General features: G+C 48.2%; 1 protein-coding gene across 2 annotated transcripts in view; it reads right to left on the bottom strand.

The window, feature by feature from the left end:
• ATF7IP2 (activating transcription factor 7 interacting protein 2) overlaps nucleotides 1-1,453 on the bottom strand; it is a 67,261-nt gene extending 65,808 nt beyond the window's left edge. The window contains exon 1 of one of the 2 annotated variants that reach the window (XM_054041848.1): nucleotides 667-1,453. The gene's annotated coding sequence lies outside the window, so the exon portion shown is untranslated. The remainder of the gene's footprint in view (nucleotides 1-666) is intronic. The other variant, XM_054041851.1, reaches the window with a different exon arrangement.
• Nucleotides 1,454-14,497: the final 13,044 nt, after the last annotated feature.

Below are 14,497 nucleotides of genomic sequence, written 5' to 3'. Positions count from 1 at the left end.
GCCTTTGCACTTTTGAAAACAATGAAACCCTGTGGCTCTTACCGTGGCAAGCCACCCATTTACCACTCTATGTATGGTGCCCCCCATTACAGTATCTTCAATTGTCACCCTGAACAATTTCACTCTCACAATTTCGAGTGGCGATGATTTGCAGCGTAGGAGGGAGCTCCAGGTGCACACAAGGCAGGAGGAAAACACAGGGAACAGTTGTGCACGCTGCAGCCTGGGCATCACGCCAGGGGGCGGAGGGAGGGTGCTCCCCCTAAACACACCTAAGGAGCAGGGCTACACGTGCGCCCCCTTGAAACACCCCGTCCCTGCAGGCATCCACTCCCCATGGGGGCGGGGCACAACGCTTCGGAGCGAGGCTGTACCATGGACTCGGAGGCCAGTGGCTGCCCGCGGGGGGCAGGGCCCGAGTCAGCCGGAAGGAGGGAAGGGGAGGAGCGGGAAGGGGGTTCACACGCCCGAGAAGGTTTAAGCTCCCCCAAGGCCGGCGAGCGAGGCCCCCTGCGTGACCCACGCTGGGAAAGCCCCGGGGAGCAGCCTGGGCCGGGCGCTCCCCTGGGGAGGGAGAGAGGTCGGGCGCCCTCCAGGGACACCCCTCCCCCCGGAGCAGGGACGGGCTCTGCGCTGCGCTGCGGGCAGCCTGATCGGCGCACTCACCGGGGAGGGGCGGGGGGGCAGCAATGAGCCGCTGCTCCGGAATCGCCGCACAGCCCTGCACCGGACGCTTGCAGCAACACTTGACCGCCCCGCAGCGCGCGACCACACGGAAGGGCAGGATTACCGAGTGCGGGGCACGTCAGGGTGCGCCGCCGGCCAATCAGGGCCTAGCGACCGCCTGGAGCGGACCCCAGCGCCTCCGAGCCTGCGCCAAGCTCGTCCCGCTCAGGTGGCGGCGGGGACTCCCGCAGCAAAGGGAGAGAAGGTTCCACAGCCCTCAACGCTTACCTCAGTGGAGAGAGAGGGCGGGAACTCCCTGCCAACTTTCGGGCAGTAAACAAACATCCTGACTTTTGCAATAATCCCCAAATCAAGCTAATCCCATTTCAAAACAAGCCGATCCCTAAGAACCCCAAGGCTCTATGTGCAGTCTGGTGTTAGAACAAAGGCCATATACTCGCCTATTATCCCAGCTGTTCCCCATGGCTATAAACTCCCTTTCCCATATATGAACATATAGCACGACAATCAATCAAAGAGGCTCAACAAATGTATCCTATTTACAGCCCCAACAGATGTATTCTATTTACCCCTAAAAAGGAATTTAAAAATTCCTTTGGTCAGCAGAAAGTATTCACGTTAAGTCATTTGTTAATGGGTATAAAAAGGCTTGCTCTACGCTTGTAAGGTGTGCTCCTCCCTCTGGCATGAGTCGAGGGGGACACCCGCTCAGCTGACTGATCAATAAAGAACTTGAAGCTGTCTTCTAGACTCCCGTGCCTCCTTGGGGTAATTGGGCAGCTCCAGGGGGAAACGAGCCCATTTGGCTAACAAATGGCGACCACGAAGGGACTTCTCTCCCTGTAGAGGGCACTGACCGACGGCCGAGGGCGATTCCGAGGAGTGGCCACCTCGAGCGGTTGGTTTGCTCGGGCCTCGGATCGTCACAATCGGCCGGGGCGGCTGTGTCCTCTCTAAAGAGAACTCTGAAGGACACGGAAGCAAGACGGCTTCAGAAGAAGGGGAAGTCTGACTGCCGGACGCGGCCACTTCGGGCGGTAAGTGCGTTTACCTCCTGGGTTTGAGGAATAACGCCCCCGAGGTGTGGGTTGGACAGTGGAAATCCCCTAGGCAGCCCGTATAAGGGAAGGTATATTAACATTGTCGTAGTATTATAAGTGTATTGTCGTCGTGTTTGTAAGTAAAGGGAAAGCAGCCAACGGCCAATGAGCAACGTCACTAACTCCACTAGTCCATGGGCTGTTCCTAACAACTATTGGGACTTGGAGCAGCCTCAGGGATTGCTCTTGTTTGTGGGAGGGGTAATCTTGTTTCTCCTCTTGATGGTGTGTTGGAAGCCAAGATTGTAACTGATTAAGGGATCTGTGTAAAATGAGTGAGTGCTGCTGATAGGTCTGAGGCTTAAGCTGACTTCAGCCACCCCAAGACTCCTGCGAGGGGAAACCCGGTGACCAGGATATCTTGATTGCAAGGGGGGTCAGCCGAACCTCGTGGCCCAGCGGATATCTGAGTTAAAACTAGATCCCTAAAAACCCCTTGATATCTTTGTCTTGAACAAACCCCTGGGTAGAACATAATGGGGTCCGGACAAAGCACCTTCTCCAGTACGCCCCTGGGGTGTATGCTGGAAAACTGGAAGGCGTTTAGACGCCAGGCTGATTATGGAATTGTATTATGTAAAGACAATCTTGTAAGATTTTGTACTCTTGAGTGGACAACCTTCGGGGTGGAATGGCCCGAGGGGGGAACACTCAAGCCAGAGATTGTACAAGCAGTGCATAGCATTGTGACCCGGGATGGGCATTGGGACCAATATCCCTATATAGATATATGGCAGGACCTCGTAGCCAATCCTCCCCCATGGTTACAGAAGTGTAAAATACAAACTATTAAAACCTTAATGGCCCGTGCCCCTGTTAGAAAATCCTGTCCCCCTGTTAAGAAATCCTGTCCTCCGACTGTGATTCCTTCTGCCCCTGATCCTATGCCCCCTCCCCCTTTGTATCCTGGCCTCCCCGTTCTGGCATCCTCACTTGAAATCCCCCCCCACATCTCTGAGGATAATGCCTCAGCTGAAAGGGGTGAGCCGAATCGCGAGGGCCTTTCCAAACAAGAGTCCCCTTCAACTCCTCTGAGCTCCTCAGTGTCTGACCGCACCAGGAGCAAGACTGGCCCCGTAACAAATCAAAACTCCGAGACGCAGTGGAGGATGTCGACTGATTATAACCCTGGGGACACTAGATTTACCCTTATTGGTTCCCCAGGCAAGAGTGGTGAGGTACACGAAATGCCCTTGCAGCAGAAATATTTATGTCCACTGCGGGAGGCTGTAGCCCCCGGTGGCAATCTCACTATGATATATGTCCCCTTTACCACTAGTGATCTATATAATTGGAAACAACAGAATCCCCCGTTCTCGGAGGATCCCGCCCCGCTGACAGCAGTGTTTGAGACATTAATTACGGCCCACAACCCTACTTGGGGTGACATGAGGGTCGCTCTTAACACTCTGTTAACCGCGGAAGAGAGGCGCTTAGTCCTCTCAAAGGCCCGTGAATGGGTAGCTGAGACGGAGGAAAGCTCGGCCGCAGTGGCTGCACGGCTGCCTGAAAGCCCTCCCGACTGGTCACATAATGCGGAAGGCCGGGCCCTCCATAGCCAATACGCCACGGCTATAGTACAGGGAATGAAACGCTGCATTAGGAAAACCCCAAATTGGGCCAAATTGTATAGTATAAGACAGGAAAAGAATGAGAACCCAGCTGCTTTTTATGAGCGGCTCTGTAATATCTGTAAAAGATATACAGACCTCGATCCTGAGGATATCAATGGGAAACGGGTGCTAATCCCCCTTTTTATTGGGCAGTCCTACGAGGACATTAGAAAGAAGTTGCAAAAATTGGAAGGGGCTTCGGGCAAAAATATAGAGGAACTTTTAGAAATAGCCATGAAGGTTTATGGTCGGAGGGATGATGAGGAGCGAAAGAAGGGGGCCCGCGTTTTGGCCATGGCCCTGAGAGAAGGATATGCAGAAAGGGGGGACAAGGTTAAGGAGAAGCCAGGGCCACTTGGGAGGGGACGGGGCCCCCGCCTGGGTCGAAACCAGTGCGCTATCTGTAGGGAAGAGGGGCACTGGAAGAATGAATGCCCCCGGCGACAGGCCATGGGAAAGGGACGTAAAACCAAAACCCCGTCCCTTCCCATCCTTTACAACAACACGGAACGTTCAGGGGAGGGATCTTCCCCATAGGGAAGCCGAGGGACCCAGCGGCCCCTCCTGGCTGCGCAAGCTGCCAGTCTGGATCCCACGGTAAAAATTAATGTGGAGGGCCGCCCAATTGAAGCCCTTATTGACACTGGGGCCACTCTTAGTTTGCTCCCCCTTAGTAAGGCTCCCCGAGGTAGAGCTCGGGAATGTGCCATGGTACAGGGGATAGAGGGACAAACTACAGCTTTGGAAAAAACTTTGCCTCTCCTAGTAAAGGTAGGGGACCGCCAAATTTCCCACCAATTTGTTTGCAGCCCCTCTTGCCCCATCGCGCTGCTCGGACGAGATATTCTTACTAAATTACAGGCAGAAATCTCGTTTGATAAAGGGACTATGGAAGTTAGAATCCCTAAGCAGCAGTCCTCAAATTACCAGATGGCCCTGATAAGCGCTGGAAATCACTTCCCGGAGTATCGGGGGAGGAATGAAGAAAGCCAGCTGTCAGGGGTTAACCTTGAGGTTTGGGCAGAGGAGGGAGGCGTCGCTCGAGCCCGGAATGCTTCACCAGTGCATATTTCCCTTAAGGAAGGAAGCAGCCCGGTTCGAATTCGACAATACCCTCTTAAGCTGACCACTAGAATCGGGTTAAAACCTCTGATTCAAAAGTTTCTGCAGTGTGGGTGGATCAGGGAAGGCACGTCCCCGTACAACACTCCGATAATGGGAGTGCCTAAGCCTAATGGGCAGTATCGGTTGGTCCAGGACCTGAGACAGGTTAACAAGTTAATAGAGGCTCCCTATCCAGTCGTCCCAAATCCCCATACTATTTTGGGCCAAGTTCCCAAAGAGCACAGTTGGTTCTCTGTAATAGACTTAAAAGATGCCTTCTTTTCCATCCCCCTTGATTTGGAATCTCAGAAACTGTTTGCCTTCGAGTGGGAGGATCCAGATACTCACTATAAGGCTCAATACCTCTGGACCGTGGTCCCACAGGGACTTACCTGTGCACCCGAGATTTTTGGCAGCCAGTTAAGAAGGGACCTTGCCCCATTCCTGGCTAGACACCCCTCATGTAACATAGTCCAGTATTGCGATGATTTGCTCTTAAGTACTAAAACAGAGGCAGCTTGTAAAGAGCAGACTGTAAAGCTCCTTAATTACCTTGGGGCACAGGGGTATAAGGTTTCAAAGGAAAAAGCACAATTGGTTAGGCGACAGGTCACTTTTCTTGGGTATCATTTGTGCCAGGGAAGTCGTAGTCTGGGTAAAGAAAGAATCCAGGTGATACTCAATAACCCTCGACCTCAAAACCCCCGGGAGTTGAGGGCTTTCCTGGGGTTAACTGGATTTTGTCGACTCTGGATCCCTGACTACGGGGGAAGAGCCAAACCACTGTATGAATCCTTAACTAAAGAGGGTCTGCTTCATTGGACATGGACCAAAGAGATGGAAAAAGCATTTCGAGAGCTAAAAGAAGCCTTGGTTCAGCCTCCTGCTCTAGCCCTCCCCGACCCCCGGAGACCATTCACTCTATACGTTCATGAGAGGGGAGGGGTGGCTGCTGGAGTTCTATGCCAAAGGTCGGGACCAACCTGGCGACCCATTGGATACTACTCAAAGGTGTTGGACCCTGTCGCCAAGGGGTAGCCTGCCTGTTTACGGGCCGTTGCAGCGACCGCTCTCCTCGTACAGGAGGCTGAAAAATTGACCCTGGGAGGGGACACTGAGGTTGTGGTTCCCCACGGGGTGCCTCAAATACTGGGGACAGGCGCCGGGGAAAAGCATTTAAATCCCAGTCGACATACCAGATATGAAGTAGGGCTCTTGCTAGCCCCTAACCTAACCTTTAGGACAGTTAGCTCCATAAACCCAGCTACCCTGCTGCCTGATCCTGAGGTTTCCCATGAGACTAGCCCCACGCATGACTGTATTGAAGTTTTACAACAGGAAACCAAACCCCGCCCTGATCTCTCAGACTTGCCGTGGCCCAACCCTGAAATTGAGGGGTATGTTGACGGGTCCAGCTATGTGATAGATGGCAAGCGGTTTACCGGAGCCGCAGTAGTAATTAAGGACAAAGGAGTATACAAGTTTAAACTCAGCCCTAATTTGTCCGCTCAAGCGGCGGAGTTAGTGGCCCTAATCGAGGCTCTCCGGTTGGGAGCTGGAAAAACTATTAACTTGTATACCGATAGTCGCTATGCCTATATGGTGGTACATGCTCACGGGGCCCTGTGGAGGGAGAGGGGATTTATCACAGCGTCAGGCCAAAGAATTGCACATGGGAGTCTCATTAAAACACTCCTTGAGGCTTTGATGCTTCCCCTCCGGGTTGCCGTGATACATGTGCGTGCCCATGGAAGGGCCCCGGAGGCCGAGCAACGTAAATATAATCAATTGGTCGATCAGGCCGCAAAGGAGGCCGCACAGGAAGGGGCCTCATGGGTCCTCATGGTCCAAGATACAGAAGCTAAAAACCCCCCTCCCCGATATACAGCCGAGGAGGCGCGCCATGCACAGGCTGCGGGGGCCCGGCAGGTTCCCCCGGGATGGTGGAAATTACCAGGGGGGGAGATTTTTGTCCCCCGGCCGATACTTCAGGAAATTCTCCAGCACATACATAAAGAAGGGCATATGGGGTCAGGAGCAATGGTTGATTTGGCCACCCGATCCCTTAAGGGGCTGGGTATGCACATGGAAGCCCAGAGAATAGTTAGTAATTGCCCCGTCTGTCAACGAACTAACCAAAAGGGGTGTGGCCCTCCTGCCCCAATGGGAGGCCGGCCCTGGGCCATGTACCCTTTTCAGAGATGGCAGGTTGACTTTGCAGAAATGCCCCCTTGCAGGGGCTATAAGTACCTGCTTGTATTTGTGGATCAGCTTACGGGATGGGTAGAGTGTTACCCCACCCGGCATTGCCAGGCTCGGGCGGTTACTAAGGCCCTGTTGCATGAAATACTTCCCCGATTCCATCTCCCCGAAACGATTGAATCTGATCAGGGAAGCCACTTTACTTCACAAGTGGTCCAACAGGTGTCTCAGGCACTCGGTATACAATGGAGGTTGCATACCCCCTGGAGGCCGCAGAGCTCGGGCCAGGTGGAAAGAATGAATAGGACTCTCAAGGATACCGTCACTAAACTATGTACAGAGTCTAGTCTAAAATGGCTTGATGCATTACCACTCGCCCTTACCCGCATTCGAAGGGCCCCACGTAAGGGTCTTAAGCTCTCACCATTTGAGCTGGTCTTTGGGTTCCCTCCCCGAATCCTGATCCCGGGGTTCCGGGAAGATGTAAACTGGGAAATGGGAAAGGACTCCTTATGGAAGCAGGTCTCCGGGTTGCAATCTGTTTTGTTACAGCTGCATCGGTACGCGGTGCCTTTCCAAGCCCTTCCCCTGGACCAGCCCGCGCATCCGTTCCAGATCGGCGATCAGGTCCTTGTCAAGAAGTGGAGGCGTGACCCCCTTACACCACGGTGGGACGGCCCGCACACTGTCTCGCTCATCAGCCAAACTGCGGTCAAAGTTCTCGGGAGCGACAAATGGACACACCATACACGGGTAAAGCGGTTTCTGAGCCCTAGCCCGGAGACTGAACTAGCAGAAGAGGACACCGGCCCTCTGCCCGCCCCGGCTCCGGACGCCCGGGGTGGCACAGGTGAAGACTCTACCTGGGAGTACCAGTACTTGGACGGACTAAAGGGACTGTTTAGAAAGAGATAATGAAATTGCTGCTAATATCTTTGTTTATATGCTTCCACCACTATTACGGTTGGGAGAATAGGTTTTTACAGCTAGGGGAGACAATAGCAGGATCCTTTAACCTCAGTAGCTGTTGGGTATGCGGAGGCCCAGGGGATTGGAATGAATGGCCTTGGGTAGCCCAGCCAGTGCCAGCTAAATGGTGGATCAGTAGTTTAAGTATAGTCCACAAAGGAACAGAAGTTTGGGATGAGGATAGTAGCCCTTGGCGACTCTATTCCTCTGAGATGGGGATCCTTTGTCTAAACCGAACAAAACAAGAAGGGGTATATGTGGGCAAAAGCCAATGTGACTGGACCCTATCTCTAGGATTTGACTGCTATGATCACCCTAGTTGCCATACGTATGACTGTTCTAAATATCAGGGACAATGGAACCAAACCCACGTAAAACTCACTAATCATAGCTGGGTACAATGTTCCTACCAACAGCATACTGGCGAAGGCTGTAAGGCAGTTGGACAAGATGGGTTCTTTGATGCCCTCTTTCTAAGTTGCCAGCGAGATAATACCGACAGTAAGGATCACGTGGTACGCTGGTATCAGTGGGCATGGCAACATTCTAATGGAACTCGGGTAACCCATTTTAATCATTTTTGGTCTACTACCAATAGCCCTAAATTTGGTTGTAATTGCGCTTGGAAGGAAGGGGCTGGGGCCTGGAAATGTGACTACTGTAATCCTGATGGTACATCTATTGTATTAGGGGGGCCCCTGGAGATGGGTAACTCGTTGTATTACGAAGAACCGGGCCCCGAGGACTACCCCGAAGCCTGGGATGGCCCCTTTGCGAATGGACAATGGGCCCTAAAAGGCCATTACTGGATATGTGGGCAACACGCTTATCGGAGATTGCCTCCAAATTGGTCAGGAATATGTTATGTTGGGTACATTAGGCCCTTATTCTTTCTACTACCCCAAATTCAGGGAAATAAGTTAGGAATTAAGGTATATGACGATTTGATTAGGGAGCGGCGGTCTGTTGATTCCGCATTAACAGCTGGAAGCTCCCAAAAGTGGGGAGCTCAAGAGTGGCCCCCTGAAAGAATTATACAGCATTATGGTCCAGCCACATGGAATCCTAATGAGTGGATCTCAGGGGCAAGGGAGCCCATTTATAACTTGAATCGGATAATTAGGCTGCAAGCCATCTTAGAAATAATAACTAATCAGACGGCTGCAGCTCTTGATCTCTTGGCCGATCAGTCCACTCAGATGAGGAACGTGCTCTACCAGCACCATCTAGTTCTTGATTATTTGCTGGCAGAGGAAGGGGGAATCTGTGCAAAATTAAACGGATCCAATTGCTGTTTACAAATAGATGATAATGGAAAGGCGGTAAAACAGCTAACAAAAGAAATGAGGAAACTAGCCCATGTCCCAGTCCAAACATGGGGTGGGTGGAATACGGACTGGTTCCCGTCCTGGTTGCCGCAACTGGGATGGCTCCGAGAAGGCCTTTTTCTCTTTATACTCTTTACTACAACCCTATTATCCCTAGCTTGTTTTGCTCCCTGTGTAGTTGCATTAGTCCGACGAATGGCTAATCAAATTGTACGCCAACGCATGATGGCACTATATCAACCAGTTAAAGTTGAGGATTGGGGGCCATAGGGCTCTCAAAATGCTTTTAAGGGGGGAGAACCTTGTTAGAACAAAGGCCATATACTCGCCTATTATCCCAGCTGTTCCCCATGGCTATAAACTCCCTTTCCCATATATGAACATATAGCACGACAATCAATCAAAGAGGCTCAACAAATGTATCCTATTTACAGCCCCAACAGATGTATTCTATTTACCCCTAAAAAGGAATTTAAAAATTCCTTTGGTCAGCAGAAAGTATGCACGTTAAGTCATTTGTTAATGGGTATAAAAAGGCTTGCTCTACGCTTGTAAGGTGTGCTCCTCCCTCTGGCATGAGTCGAGGGGGACACCCGCTCAGCTGACTGATCAATAAAGAACTTGAAGCCGTCTTCTAGACTCCCGTGCCTCCTTGGGGTAATTGGGCAGCTCCAGGGGGAAACGAGCCCATTTGGCTAACACTGGGACTGTGGTGGGCCCGCTGTGCACCCCGACTCTCTCCCCTGCTTGCCCCCAATTGCTGGAAGCTGATAAAAAGAAAAAAAAAAAGAAGAAGAAGCAACAAGCTACAAACCAAAAACTAGCCAACAAGCAACTCACAAGCCCATTAAGCCAAAACCAAGCCCAATTTCTGTGGTTTTTTCCCACAAGTTTGGCATGTCTGCTCCCTGTGCCTTTGCATGGGAGAGCAGCTTTGGGCGTGCCTCGTGGAGAGCAAGCTTCTGGCCCTGGGCCTTCCTTCCTGAGGGTTCAAGCTTCTCCCTGTGCTGAAGGGTTGTAATGTTGCTGTGTACCTTCAAAATCTCACTTTATTTAGCCATGCTCCCCTGTAGGTCTCCCCATAATGCATCCGCTGAATGTGTGTGGGGTGCAGATCAGGCCTGCACTAAGGTGCTGCAGTACACTGGCCCAGCAGCGTGCAGCGTTGGGCCCAGGATATGAGCGAAACAAGGCGGATGAGGTAATATCTTCTATTGGAGGGACGAACTTCGAGAGAGAGAGAGAGAGAGAGAGAAGCTTTCAAGCTTACATACAGCTCTGCTTCAGGCCTTCCCCATCTTTCCCCAGATCTAAAGAAGAGTTCAGTGTGGCTCAAAATCTTGTCTATTTCACCAACAGAAGTTGGTTCAATAAAAGTTATTACTTCTTCCACCTTGTCTCTCAAAGTTATGGGCTCATTTAAAAATCGAAGGACAGGGCCTATGTCCAAGAGTGACGCTTACAGTAGAATCTCAGACTTATGAACTGGCCAGTTAACTACACACCTCATTTCGAATCAGAAGTATGCAATCAAGCAGCAGCAGAGACAAAAAAAAAATGTATAGTACTGTGTTAAACGTAAACTACTAAAAAAATAGAGGGAAAGTTTAAAAAAATTATTTACAAAGTAAGAAAACTGTTTCTGTGCTTGTTTCATTCAAATTAAGATGGTTAAAAACAGCATTTTCCTCTGCGTAGTAAAATTTCAAAGCTGTTTTAAAATTTCAAAGTCGATGTTCAGTTGTAAACTTTTGAAAGAACAACCAAAATATTTTATTCAGAGTTACGAACATTTCAGAGTTACGAACAACCTCCATTCCTGAGGCATTCGTAACTCTGAGATTCTACTTTATATAGGCAATGTTTTTGTTGTTCTTATTGTTGTTTTTAAGTGCCTCCCTTTTCCTACCAGCAAAAAAGTGTCTTGAGCAATAATGGCTTGAGCAATAATCATTCACTGGTAACGTTGCAAACACTAGGTGGTCAAATATAGCAGCCATTACGTTATCTGCAGTAGAAGTTCTATGCAAAGCTTAAAACTAGGACTGTCAAGCGATTAAAAAAAATTAATTGTGATTAATGGCACTGTTAAACAATAATAGAATACCATTTATTTAAATATTTTGGATGTTTTCTACATTTTTGAATATATTGATTTCAAATACAATACAGAACACAAGGTGTACAGTGGTCACTTTATATTTATTTTTTATTACAAATATTTGCACTGTAAAAAACACAAGAAATAGTATTTTTCAATTCACCTAATACAAGTACTGTAGTGCAATGTATTTATCCTGAAAGTTGAACTTATAAATGTAGAATTATGTACAGAAAATAACTGCACTCAAAAATAAAACAATGTAAAACTTTAGAGCCTACAAGTCTACACAGTCCTACTTCAGCCAATTGCTCAGACAAACTAGTTTGCTTACAATTTGCAGGAGATAATGCTGCCCGCTTCTTGTTTACAATGTCACCTGAAAGTGCTAACAGGCATTCACATGGCACTCTTGTAGCTGGCATCACAAGATATTTACATGCCACATGCACTAAAGATTCATAGGCCCTTCATGCTTCAACCACCATTCCAGAGGACATGCGTCCATGCTGATGACAGGTTCTGCTCGATAACAATCCAAAGCAGTGCAGACCGACGCATGTTCATTTTCATTATCTGAGTCAGATGGCACCAGCAGAAGGTTGATTTTCTTTTTTGGTGGTTCTGTAAGGATTTTTTTTTTCAGGCCTATCTGATCAGAAGACTTCGGGGAGCCTTACAGTTTACCTCCCATTGAGTCCCCCTTTTAGCCCATCTATCAGAGCTAGTTCCAATAAACACCACACACAAATGAACCACAATACTTTAGAGGGTCCCACAGGACCCTCTGTTGCTTTTTACAGATTCAGACTAACACGGCTACCCCTCTGATACTTGACACAATACTTTATTTATTAAAGGGAAGGGAAAGGAGGGAAGAGGGATGGATTAATGACTCTGGAGATTTGGAATTAAATACATACACACACACACATACACTTAATGATACAAAGATGTTCTTGTACCTTTTCCAGGGGCTGCCGATGGAGAGGCTTCAGGATCTGAATCACCGAGATCAGCCACGGACACCAACGGTGGATGGCAGATGGAACAGACGGGTACATAGCCCTATCTTAACCCCCACCCTATCCTGCTTTGCATCGTCTATGAGTGTGAGTTTAAACTAACTAATCGGACCAGGTCCATGTGTGCGAGTTTGCTTTCCCAAAATAAAATAACCAATTAACCCAAAACACTTACTGAGTGACTACTGCAGGCCAGTAGTCAGTGTGGAAAAGTATACCACACCGTCGAGAGAGAGTCTGGGGCCTTCCAACCACTCCAAACTCCAAGGAGGTCAAAATGAACCCCTGGCTCCTCCCTTCATCCACCTATATAGGGGCTTGTTGCCTAGCAACAGCAGGTTCCCGCTCTCCCTGTTTCCCGCCTTTTCTTGGTGTGGGGGAACAAGAACCTGACACAAAATGTTACCGAAGCATGAAGGAGCATACGAATGTTTAGCATATCTGGCAAGTAAATACCTTGCAATGCCAGCTATAAAAATGCCATGCAAATGCCTATTCCCACTTCCAGGTGACTCTATAAATAACAAGCAGGCAGCAGTATCTCCCGTAAATGTAAACAAACCTGTTTCTCTTAGCGATTGGCTGAACAAGAAGTAGCACTGAGTGGACTTTAAGGTGCTGAAGTTTTACATTGTTTTGTTTTTGAGTGAAGTTATGTAACAAAAAAAATTCCATTTGTAAATTACACTTTCACGATAAAGAGATTGCACTACAATACTTGTATGAGGTGAATTGAAAACTACTATATCATTTGTTTATAATTTTTACAGTGCACATTTTTGTAATAAAAAATAATATTAAGTGAGCACTTTGTATTCTGTGTTGTAATAGGAATCAATATATTTGAAAATGTAGAAAAACATCCAAAAATATTTAATACATTTCAATTGGTATTCTATTGTTTAACAGTGCGATTAATCGCAATTCATTTTTTTGAGTTAATCGTGTGAGTTAACTGCGATTAATCAACAGCCTCACTTAAAACATAGTAGTCGTTAAGGCTACGGCTACACCAGAGAGCTGCCAGCGGCACAACTGCACCGCTGCAGCTGTGCCACTGTAAACTCTCTACTCTAGCTGCTCTAAGCCGACAGGAGAGAGTTCTCCCATTGGCTTAACTACTCCAGCCCCGGCGAGCGGTGGTAGCTATGTCAGCAGGAGAAGTTCTCCCACTGACATAACACTGTCCACATCGGCACTTATGTCGGTGTAACTTATGTCGTTCAGAGGGGTGGTTTATTCACATCCCTGATCGACATAAGTTATGCCGTCATAAGCAATAGTGTAGACATAGCCTAACTTGCACCTGAGCAACGATTAGAAAAAGAAGCTGTGCTTAAGGCTCGGCCTACAAACTTACATTAGCATAATGACGACATTCTTGTGAAAAATCCACACCCTTGAGTGACACAGTTCTACCGACCTCACCCCCAGTGTAGACAGTACAATGTCAAGAGGAGAGCTCCCACCAGCATAGCTACTGCCTCTCACAGAGATGGAATAACTATGCTGACAAGAGAAGCTCGCCCATTGGCAAAGTATCATCTTCACTAAAGCACTGCAGCAGCACAGCTGCACCAGTGTAGCTGTGTCACTGCAGCTTTTTAAATGTAGACCTGCCCTAAGTCTTTCTGCCTCAGATACTGCAGTACTATAAAACATTTATACTAACCATATTATTAAGGTCTATCCGAAAAGTAAATATCACTGAATGAATTGGGTTGAAATTACATATCAGAGGCGAAAGTGTAAATTCATATAGATTTAAATAATAATAATTAAAAAAAACTGTTGCTGTTCAGTAGATTTCACTCTCACTTCACCGCACTTACCGAGCCAAAACAATTTGCTGGTATTTGTCTTTGCTGTAGTAACATACAAAGATAAGAATACAGCTGTAAATAATTAACTCCCTAAAGACTGGCTGAACAGCACACTGAAGTATTGAAGAACAGCTTGACTTTTTACTTTTCAGAAAGTAAAATACATCTTTGCATCTTGTCACATGCCACAATCAGGGAGACTCAATCTGAGGGAATGGTTGTACTTTGAAGAAGCAAAACTAGATTGTTCCAGTTTTGTTTTTTTTATATACACAATGGTCATAATTGTTAGTGTTATACCACCAGATCTGGTTTGAAAATTTCCCTGGCCATGTTGACAGTGGAAATGTAATTATTTTGCTCATACTGTGGTTTTTACCTTTAACTCTTTTAATCCTGAATGAACTGTTCTCCAAAGTGCGACTGAATAGCTGCAGAAGTGTGGGATTTTGCCTGTTGTGTGTCTGAGTTAATGACTGTAGAAGAAAGAGAGAGCCTGGAGCACTGGGCCTGGTGCAATATCTGAGGCCTGAACCAGAGGCTGT

The sequence above is a fragment of the Malaclemys terrapin genome, chromosome 10 (genome assembly GCF_027887155.1).
Source record: "Malaclemys terrapin pileata isolate rMalTer1 chromosome 10, rMalTer1.hap1, whole genome shotgun sequence".
Classification (NCBI taxonomy): domain Eukaryota; kingdom Metazoa; phylum Chordata; order Testudines; family Emydidae; genus Malaclemys; species Malaclemys terrapin.
The sequence above is the reverse complement of the archived record's forward strand: the minus strand, read 5'-3'. Positions and strand labels throughout refer to the sequence as shown.